This window comes from Cornus florida, unplaced genomic scaffold (genome assembly GCF_030987335.1).
Source record: "Cornus florida cultivar Cherokee Brave unplaced genomic scaffold, ASM3098733v1 CherokeeBrave_3.0.0_Hap2_Chr08, whole genome shotgun sequence".
Lineage (NCBI taxonomy): Eukaryota > Viridiplantae > Streptophyta > Magnoliopsida > Cornales > Cornaceae > Cornus > Cornus florida.
In genome coordinates this window covers 17,536,329-17,548,373 of record NW_026775578.1, presented here as the reverse complement: position 1 = coordinate 17,548,373, position 12,045 = coordinate 17,536,329, and positions in this window count along the sequence as shown.

Sequence of the window (12,045 nt, the reverse complement as noted above, 5' to 3'; positions counted from 1 at the left end):
CATTGATACCAACCTTCTCACAGGTCCTATTCCATCCACTTCGAGAACTTCTGAGTTTTTTATTATTATTTTTGTTGATAAGTTCCACTTTGGAGAACTTATAAGCTAACCATGTCAGTTCTTTCATCCCATTCCCCCAGAGATAGGAAAAACCTAAAATCGCTTGAGAGTCTGATCATTTATACAAACAATCTTTCTAGCTCAATCCCAGCATCCTTAGGTGATCTAAGCTCACTGACTGAACTACTTCTCTTTGAAAATCAACTCTCCGGTCTCATTACTAAAGAATTAGGGAAGTTAATGTTTCTCAATGATTTAGAATCGGACGAGAATCAACTCAGTCGCTATGTTCCTGCTTCATTTAGCAATTTGAGAAACTTGGAGATCTTATTTCTCCGCAACAACCAACTCTCCAGTCCTATTCCACAAGAAATTGAAAATTTGGAGAAGTTGGTCTTATTGAAAATGGATGAGAATCAGTTTTCTAGCTATTTCGCCTGAAAAGATTTGCCACGATTGACCTTCCTAGCCGCCTACTCTAGATACACTTGATCAAAGAAACCCTTCTCAGCACCTTACCATGGCCAAGGCTGTCGCAACGTATTTGTCCGCGACCTCATTAGATACACAACCTTTTGTTGGAACAGAAGAAGGCAGAAAACTAGAAAACTTCACTGTAAATGTATTAAATTTACTCTCTCTCTCAGAATATCTTAACTAAAATCTTTCACAAACCACCAACAAGCGCTTGAAAAAGAGGAATTGGAGTTCATGATTACATCTATACATACACACTCATATATATGCCCAATTGATTGAAATTCACATTCTCTCTCGCTCTTCTGTTATATATATATAGTATTCAATAAGAATGAACGAGTCATGCGTTTGATTCATACATACATATGTACAGACTAGCTAAAGAGCTGTAATTAACAAATCATCATTGATGCAATTGTGCACCCAAAATCCTTAAATCTAAATTTCTTCTCCATTTCATTAAAAAAAAGACCCGCTTCAGTGAAACGTACATATTATAACTAGTTCCAAACAAATTCCAACAAAAACCATCATCACAATTCTCTCTTTGAATTCATACAATCTAAATTCAATACAAGTAAAACCAGATAAAAAATAAAAAATAAAAATTGAAATAATTTCCAACAAAATCCATCATCACAATTAATCACTCTTTCCATTCATACAATCTAATTCAATTCAACAAAAACCAATAAAAAAATAAATTTTTGACAAGAAGGCATGAGATATAGCAGGATTAATACTAAGAATATGTGTGTAATAGTACCTGAAACGACTTCTTTTTGATTCAGGTTCGAGGGATCATTATCTTGGACGATAGTCAGACGGTAGGGTTAGAAAAAGTGCCTTCACATTTCCAAGAAATGGAGGTTTCCAACAGTGGAAAGTTGGTTAGGCATTTGTTTTTGTATGGGCCATTGGGCTACATAACCCATGGGCCTATTCGAGATCCATGTAGCCCATTTTAGTGTTTACTCTTTGGACCAGTTCAGAACACCTGACTAATTGCAACCATTCAAGGATTTTGGGCCATGCATATTTGTATAATATTCTGTTATTATTCATCTGGTTTGATTCTTTTGTTTTTTCGGAAGCACTGAATCTGCTTTTTAATTCAAAAATTTAGTTTAAGTTGGTTCAATTCTAAATTCAAATCGTCGATGCTCCCAAATATATCATCTAAGGTATTTAGTCAATAAGTGAGCGGTATTAAAATTTTAATTGAGTAAATTTACCGGTAAAATAGGTTCAAATATATGATGATCATAACCTAAATCAGTAATTATTATTAGGGTCAAGTGCAAAAAATACCCATCAACTATGCTTATAGTGCATATCACATCCCTCCCGTGTAAAAAACACCCCTCAAGTTTCAATTTGGTGCAATCAAGTCCCTCTGGCACATTTAAAATCAAACTCGACTAAAGTACCCTCAGTCAACAATTTTATAAAATATATAAAAATACAAAATTTTGTAAAAAGACTAAAAAGGACAATAAAGAGTACTTCGTCGTTTTGCATACCCATTCTGCAATTCTGTGTTTCGATCGCATGTTCTTCATTTATTATAGAAATCCAATTTCGATCAGTCTATCTCTTCACTATATTCCTCAACTTCAAATTCAACTTCCTAAATTGTTTTTGGATTGTTTCTTCATCATATTCCTCACCACAGAAGGGCCAAAAATACTCTGGCCTGTACTCCTCATCACCATCAATCTCTTTACCTCCATGATACAGATATGCATAATAAACCCAAAAATCCAGCGAAGAAAAAAAAAACGAAAGCTTTAAATTTTATTGCAGGCAACCTCGGAGGCTGTGGAGTTGATAGGGGAGACGGTGACGGAAGTGACTGTGGAGTTTCAAACCCGCCATTTCCACCTCCGTGATCATCCTGATCGCTGGTTTCAGCGAGAGCCAGAAACCCCATTATCAGAAACACCGGTGAGTAAAGACGGTGCAGGGAACTTGGAATGAGGGTACAACGACGGTGACGGAATGGACCGGCTGTGACCTTGCGTCGCGGCACCGACAGGCAAGGAGAAGCTCGACTGTGAGCTTCTTGACGGTGACTCGGCCGTAGATGACATGGTTGTGATGAAGAATTGTGGTGGTGACTTGCTCGGAGGATTAACGACGGCTCAGAGGGCTCGGCTTTGGATGATGTCGGCCATAATGAAGCGACGGCGAGCTTGGCTTTGATGATGGAGGCGGCAGTGAGATCGATTTTGATGGAGCAACAGAGAGGAAGGACGGTGGTGAAAAAACGGGCTCGGCTGTGGAGAGCTTGGCATGGATGACTTGGCGGCTGACGACGGCCGTTCCAATACGCCAAACTAAATGTAGTGAATGTGTGGTTCAAGAAAAGCCTTCTATGTCAAATTTAAATTTATAAAAACCACTACCAACACCATTACTAACGTAGCAAGAGTGAGTAGGGATCATCCCAAGGGATTATACGTGTTGGAATTTCAACTTCGACTCTAGCGTACCAAATGATTGCAAAAGAGAGTTGGGTTGGTTGATTAAGCTAAATTGAATTCAACTAAATAAAATAATATGAAGTAAACAAGAGAGAGAGAGGTCTTGGGGTGTAGAGATCACCACCGAGCAATACTTTTCTATACCACTAACAAGTGACTAATGAGGGAAATGAATGTGTTGCAACAATGTTGTGTGTGTAAAAGACATTCATTTGGTAAGGGTGACTTAACAAGTGCAAATTGTCTCAATCAACATGTGTGAGGCCACAATACATCTATTGGTAGAGGAATATATTGTCTAAACATCATGTGAAGATAACAAAATAACAATTCAAGTCATTGAACCTTTCATTAAGCTCATAGTCCAAGCAATCCATAAGGATGACTTAGTTAAACATGCATTATCTAAACATCATGTGAGAGGTACGAAATATCTATTTGGAGAGGAATAAATTGTCTAAATACATGTGAAAGATACAACATATCATAACTAGTCATTAATCATTCATTAAGCTCACAATCCACATACAACACAATATTAGAGGAATATGCCATTTGGACTCACAAGCATGGAACATCAAACATCAAGAGTAAATTGTCCTCCCATCTAATATTACACTACCACTACACTAAATCTACACTACTAGCATGAAAATAAAGCTATCTAGACTAGGGGAGAGGCACAAACCATCAAGAATAGGCATAAACCATCAAATGAACCAAAATAGCATTCATTAAGCATATCATCTTGATAATCTCTAGATCTATAGCATCAATACACATAAACATGCATCAAAAACACTAAATCTAGGGATAAGCACATGAATATCCTACTCTAGCATACATAGACATATGGATAGAATAGAATAGTCAATTGGAAGCATTAAACCATACAAACCATGAAATAATCAAGATTTATATATACATGAATATCAAGATGTATCATACAACACTAATCCCTCAATAATACACAAGATTAGAGTATAGAAAGCATGCTTGGGGCCAACTCTAGCCCCAAGAGGATGTCTAGCCACTCATGGTAGTGATGATCCAACCCTCAAGGGCTAACTCCATGGCTGCTCCTTGTTGGTGAAGACCTCCTCCAATGGTGCTCTAGCTTCCCTCTTTCCTCCTCTCCAAGAATAACCTCCAAGATGATTTTCAATGTGTGATAAGAGACTCTCCCTCAAAAAGTATATCATATTCCTTATATAGGTAGGTCAAATACACCCCATGATGAGCTGTGGTCGTGCAAGGCATATTCTCCAATCATTAGATGAAGGACGGAATAAATGAGCTGGACTTTAACTTTTTCTCGCTGGAGGAAGTTCGATCGATCGAACCTTAACTTGGATCGATCGAAAATGGGTTCGATCAATCGAACTGCATCTTGGATCGATCAAAGTGGTCTGACTCCTCCGGATAAGGACAAGGCTGGGATATTTTCAAGATATTTATGGGGAAAAAGACAAAAGTGGTTGGTAGACGTACAGCTGTGGATAAGATCAATCATTTGAATAGGACAAAATAGGGTTCGATCGATCGAAGGTGATGTTCGATCGATCGAACTTGGAATTTCAGCAAAGGCAAAGGTTGGATCTATCGAGAAGTACTGTGATCGATCATAGATGTTCGATCGATCAAACTTTAAGTTGGATCGATCGAACTTTTCAGCTGCACAACTTGATTCCTTTTTGCTCCTTTCTTTCTCCACTTTGCTCCCTCCTTTGGTTTATCTCAGGATTGCTTCAATTAAGCTCTTATTTGGTTGAGTTAGCTCAATTTTGGGATTAGTGCCTGAAAATATAAATAACACGTAATAAGTCTAAAACGGCAAAGTAAGATAGATAAATGTACTAGAATGCTTAAGCTTAACGGGTTTAAATGCGCACTTTTCAGTGCTCAGCACACCCCCAAACTTAAATATTGCTAGTCCCTAGCAATGAACTAAGAAGTAAAAGAATGAAATAAACAACTATACAAGTATAAATTGGAAAGCAAGTAAAATGATAACACCATTTTCGTAGGGAACACGATTGCATTTAACATATGCAACAAGCCTTTTAAACCCCTAGGTTACCCCTAGTGGACGAGTAAAGTCTCGTGCGGGTTTCCAGAAATGGTACCCACAAACATTAAGCTCATTCTTTCAAAAAAGGCACCAATATTGCAAACAAGCATTGGGAGAAAACTACCTCAAGTATGCAATTTTTCAACCGATCTAAGCAATCTCCCAAAATTTCAATATCAAGCAAGTAAGTATGGTCCTCCACATATCAAGAAAATGATCATGAAAATCGAAACAAGTCTAGAATCCATGTGAGAGGTCCGGCGTCAAGTGTGTTGCTATCTTAGCTAACTAGAGAAGTAATCACATCCTTACCCTCAAACTAGCACACAAATCTAGTACTGATCATCGAGATAAGAGAGTTGACCTTTTATTAAAGCTTTATTGTTCTAGGTGCACTTATTCTTTTCACTCATTTTCTTCTTCTTCTTTTTTTTTTTATTTTTTTTATTTTTTATTTTATTGAGGATCAAAGATGGAAATATTATGCAATGTGTTGATCTCTTAAGCTTTCTAGAAGATTCATGTAGCGAGCTTTAGGTCAATGACTCCCAAACCAAATGGCTTTAGGGCATTAGGTGTTAAGACACCCCAACGGATTTACAAACTCAAATCAAGTAGGCTACAAATCAAGACAACCATCTAATCATTTCTCACTTCTCGCCTTTTGGGAGAAGTCCTCACTTTTATTGCTTTTGCAACTTTTTTTTTTTCAATCAATTATTAACCTAGAGTTTGGGCCCTCCATCTTTCGGCGCGAGAAGTTCACTGCTTAATGAGGCAAAAATCCCGGCTACTCAATGAAAAGGGGTTGTTATCCACCTTTATCAAGAATGAAAGCTTTCAATGCACTACTAGCCCAATTGGGATATAACCAATTCAATAATCAACAAAGCATGTACCCCACAAATGAATGCTAGCGTGCGCCGGTGCTAGTGTAGAATCCTAGAATGAATCTCAAGACAATCACAAATTCAGGATGATGTGGACCATAAATGCAAGCAAGATATCAATCTTTTGAAAAATTTACTCCTAAATGGCATCCTCAAGGCATACAAGGAGTATTGGACTCTCAAGTCAAGCAATTTTTAAATTTTAAGCAATATAGTCCTTAAAAGATCAAAATCATAGCTAACATCAATCTCAAATCTCAATCATGCATTTAAAGCTTAAATCTTAAGTAGAATGCAACAAGACACCTTACCCCCAAACTTAAACCGCACATTGTCCTCAATGTGCAATGAGAACAATGGAAAAGATGGAAAGAGTATACCGTGGTGGTGTAGACATGAAACCCGGTCATGATCCAATTCGAAAGACGTCTCCCCCAAACTTGGAATCAACAACCTACTTGAATAACTACGCTAGCAAACTCACATCAAATATCAAATGGGATAAGAATAATCGAATCAAGCATTCTAAGGCAATGTAACACATGATGCAAGAGAGATATAAGATCAAGCCCTAACTAAATCATAAAGTATGCATGACTACACATAAGGGCACAATGATGAATCTTTTTATATTTTTCATTTAATGAAAGCAAGTATATACAAAATGCAAGAAAAACAAAGAATAAAATGCATGAACAAAATATAAAAAGAAAATTAAATAAGGCAAAATGTAATGAAAGAATATGTTCAATGTAAGAAATGAAAAACAATATGTGCAATGTAAGAAATGAAAAGGAACATGTACAATGCAAAAAAAAATGGAAAGAATATGTACAATGCAAGTATATACAAAATTTTCTTACTTCTTTTTTTTCATTTTTTTTTTTTTTTTTTTTTTAACAAGTTAGAAGAATTAAAAATTAAAGTTAAACAAAATATTTTTGGATTTTTGAAAATAAGATAAAAGGAAATAAAATAAAAGAAAAGAAATATTATTATTATTATTATTTTATTATTATTTATATATATATATATATTTTTTATTTTTAATACCAAGATAGAAGTAACTAAATAAAATAAAATAAAATAAAAAAATAAAATAAAATAAAAATAGAAATAGGAAAAAGTCAAAAAGTCAAAGGGTCAAAGGGGCAAAGCTGTGATCGATCGAAGATGAAGTTCAATCGATCGAACATAGCTATGATCGATCCGAGATGAAATTCGATCGATCGAACATGTAAAATTTTGGAGATCCCGAGAGCATGCACTTTCAAAATTGATGAAAGCTCAAAAATTTTTCTAAGTGTTGGGACTCATGATCGATCGAACCACATGTTGGATCGATCGAAAGGTAGTTCGATCAATCAAAATGATTTACGATCGATCGAACTTTTGAAATTTGGAGATCCTGAAAGCATGCATTTTGGAATTTGGATGCAGGTCCAAAATTTTTCTAAGTGTTGGGACTCAAGTGGAGTTCGATCGATCGAATCCATAGTTGGATCGATCGAAGAACAATTCGATCGATCGAATGTGATCTTGTGATCGATCGAACTGGCACCAAATGCCTAATTTTGAACTGAATGTGCAGAAAATCCTATGCTAAGCCCCAATGATGGTAACAAGAATGAAAATTTGAAAAATAGATGGAAGAATGTACACAAGAATGAAAAATAAAAAGAAATGAGGGGGAATAGAGTTGTGAAACTCTACGATTCTAGTGTTTAACGTCTCTAGCAAGACGTTAGGTCAACTCACTAATCAAATGAATCAAAAACTGGATATGAAACATCCTCATTGACCCTCTTTTCACTTTTCTCATTTAATGTCCCACTTATAACAATAAAATCATCCTCCAAAAGAATGACTTGAAAAGAAATAAAAGAGATGATATTGTTCCTTTCATCCACGGTCTTGAAAACAAAATCAATCATGGTTAGGCTTGCCTCTTTGTTGTGTTCTTGAAACACATTCAAATGATCATTCACTTTGATAATTGGTGAGACATTGTCTTTCAAAGACTCATTTGGATTAATAAGAAACACCATCTCTTCATCCCTCTTCTCCTCCTTATAAATTACAATTTCCTCACCTTCTAAGTAAGCTAAGGAGTCCATTAGAGAGTTTATTTCATTTTTAGAGCTTTTAAAGTCAAAACCACAATTTTTATACAATTCCAAAAGACACTCCTCAAGAGAGTCATTAGAGATAATAGAAGAAGGCCCTCTTCAACAAGTTCCTCCTCCTTCTCTCCTACCTCAAGTGTGGTCAACATCTCCTCACTCTCTAGAGTAGCCATCTCCGAGATAAAATCATAATCAAAATAAGGAAAGTCCTCATTAATCATGTTATGTTCTATTGGATTAGCCACTAACTCACTTGCCACTTCCTCCTCTATACAAGATAGAGTGCTAGGCATTAGCTCACTTATTTCATTCTCCTCACTCTCATCATCCTCATCTATATTCATTGAAGTTCTTGCCATTTTTTCATTTGCCTCTTCCTCCTCCTCTTGATGAGAAAGAGTATTTGCAATTTACTCAACTTGAGCTTCTAAGTTGGCTAAAGTTTGAGAATGAGAATTAATAAGTGAAGTGTGTGAAATATGCACATCAAGTAAAGCTAACACTTTTTCTTCAAATCCGGGTGAGTACTTAGAAGGTGGTGGAATTGATTCATCATAAAATGGTGGTGGAGGGTAATAGTTATAAGAAGGATTAAATGAGTGATCAAGTCCATAATAAGATGATGCATGAAATGAATTGGACTCAATCTCATAAGGATTAAAATGTGATGGAGGAGCATAAGGTGAAGGGATGTAATTCCCCCCCAAACTTGGATCAAACAATTCCTCCATTCACAATTAAAACCCAAATGCAAGAAAAAAAAAATTGGCCTCAACAAGGGCCTATGCTTGGACAAAAATTTAGCAATAAAATGAGCCTCAACAAGGGCTATCACAAGCATACAAAGAAGTGAAACAATTAAAATACAAGAATGCCAAGAATTGCTCACAACGGTCCTTTAGCACTTCAACTCCAAATTTAGCTTTTAAGCTCCAATGATTGCTTTAAATTCTAAAGTTCGCCTTCCTTGTAGTCAAGTACCTAATTGAACAAATAATAATGAGAATCAAGAGAAAAGAATATACAATGGAAAATAAAATAAAAATAGAAGCAATCTAATGAACACTATTATCTAGTTTAATTCCAACAAAACCGTAAATCCCCGGCAACGGCGCCAAAATCTGACGACGGCCATTCCAATACGCCAAACTAAATGTAGTGAATGTGTGGTTCAAGAAAAGCTTTTTATGTCAAATTTAAATTTATAAAAACCACTACCAACACCACTACTAACGTAGCAAGAATGAGTAGGGATCGTCCCAAGGGATTATACGTGTTGGAATTTCAACTTCGACTCTAGCGTACCAAATGATTGCAAAAGAGAGTTGGGTTGGTTGATTAAGCTAAATTGAATTCAACTAAATAAAATAATATGAAGTAAACAAGAGAGAGAGAGGTCTTGGAGTGTAGAGATCACCACCGAGCAATACTTTTCTATACCACTAACAAGTGACTAATGAGGGAAATGAATGTGTTGCAACAATGTTGTGTGTGTAAAAGACATTCATTTGGTAAGGGTGACTCAACAAGTGCAAATTTTCTCAATCAACATGTGTGAGGCCACAATACATTTATTGGTACAGGAATATATTGTCTAAACATCATGTGAAGATAACAAAATAACAATTCAAGTCATTGAACCTTTCATTAAGCTCATAGTCCAAGCAATCCATAAGGATGACTTAGTTAAACATGCATTATCTAAACATCATGTGAGAGGTACAAAATATCTATTGGGAGAGGAATAAATTGTCTAAACACATGTGAAAGATACAACATATCATAACTAGTCATTAATCCTTCATTATGCTCACAATCCACATACAACACAATATTAGAGGAATATGCCATTTGGACTCACAAGCATGGAACATCAAACATCAAGAGTAAATTGTCCTCCCATCTAACATTACACTACCACTACACTAAATCTACACTACTAGCATGAAAATAAAGCTATCTAGACTAGGGGAGAGGCACAAACCATCAAGAATAGGCATAAACCATCAAATGAACCAAAATAGCATTCATTAAGCATATCATCTTGATAATCTCTAGATCTATAGTATCAATACACATAGACATGCATCAAAAACACTAAATCTAGGGATAAGCACATGAATATCCTACTCTAGCATACATAGACATATGGATAGAATAGAATAGTCAATTTGAAGCATTAAACCATACAAACCATGAAATAATCAAGATTTATATATACATGAATATCAAGATGTATCATACAACACTAATCCCTCAATAATACACAATATTAGAGTATAGAAAGCATGCTTGGGGCTAACTCTAGCCCCAAGAGGATGTCTAGCCACTCATGGTAGTGATGATCCAACCTTCAAGGGCTAACTCCATGGTTGCTCCTTGTTGGTGAAGACTGTAATACCCCTAGTTTTCAAAAGGATAAAATGGGAATGGGAATTTAATTTTCAATTTTGATTTGTATTTCATTTTTTTTAATTTAATAATTGGACTTATTTGTTATTTGTTTTACTTAATTGCTTAATTATAATTTATGTGTTTAATTTAACTGTTGAATTGAAATTGTTTTAATTTAAATTATCTGATTAGTTTGTGGTTTTACTGTAATTGTTTTATTTATGAGTTAATTTAATTATTTGATTAATTTATGGTTTAAATGGATTATTTGTTTTATTTGGTTTTATATATAGTGTAAATTTAGGGTTTTCTTTTGTGAGTTTTAGCCGTCACATGTTAGGATTGGAATTAGGGTTAGGGTTTTATAGACGGCTATATATATTTATGTTCTTTTACGTCTGTTAGGAAAAAAAAAAACCCTATTCACGAAATAGTTTCTTTTAGAGGAAAACAGAGAGAGTCTCAGAATATAATCTGTGAGGCTAAAGGAGGAAGACTGGAGGAAGAACAAAGGGGCTGCTTCTGGATGGAACCAAGAAGCAATAGAGGAAGGGAACTGTGAGCAGAGCAGAGGGGAAACAGACTTAGAGAATTCTGAAACTTAAATTTAGAGACGACGCTTAAGGTTTCACACCGAAATCTAAAGGCAAGTTTCAGTCTATTCCTCTCCTGTAAACTTGTGTTCTGTGCATCTTATATAGACTCCAGGAACTTAAATAAACTTTTAAAAATAGACTTTATTCATGCTTGGTGTTTTCTGAAATCTGTTCTGCGTTTTAAGTTTAAACTTATTCTTGCATAAACTGTGTGTGTAGTTTAAGTTTTGTTTGTCAATTGGTTCACATTGGGATAAGAGGAGTCTCTAGGGATTTAAGAGCATTAATGGAACCTTAAAAATCTTAAAAAGGTCTGGAATAGAACATTGGACTTCGCCAGAAGCATAGACGGCAACCGGACGAAGCAATGGAGCAGAGACAGCTCTCGGGGGAAGAGAACCGGCTCCCTAAATGAGGGAGCCGGCTCCCAAGAAGGTAGATGTAATACCCCTAATTTTCAAAAGGATAGTCTCGGTATTTTGTTTAATTGTTTTTTGTTCATTAATTGTTTTTGGTTCATTAATTGTTTTGAATTATGTTTTAATTGACTTTTTAATTATTTGATTTACTTGACTTATTTGTGTTATTTGAATTAATTGGTTTAATTACTTATTTGAATTATTTACATTAATTGTCATAATTGTGATTATTTAAGTTAATTGTTTAGTTATGTGTTTAATTGTAATGGTGTTATATTTAATTCTTTATTGTAAATTTAAATTGGTAATTGTCTTGATTTAATAATTAGGGTTAAATTGGTAATTGTCTTGATTTAATAAGTAGGGTTTTACTTTTAATCAGTTTGTAAGCCGTCGTAGGTTTCTCAGTACGTTGGATGGGCCGGTTAGGATTTCAGTTGGGGCTTGAATTAATTTAGGGTTTAGAAAATCCTATAAATATATGTTAGATGTTTGGTTAGGGTTTGAGAAACATAACAAAACC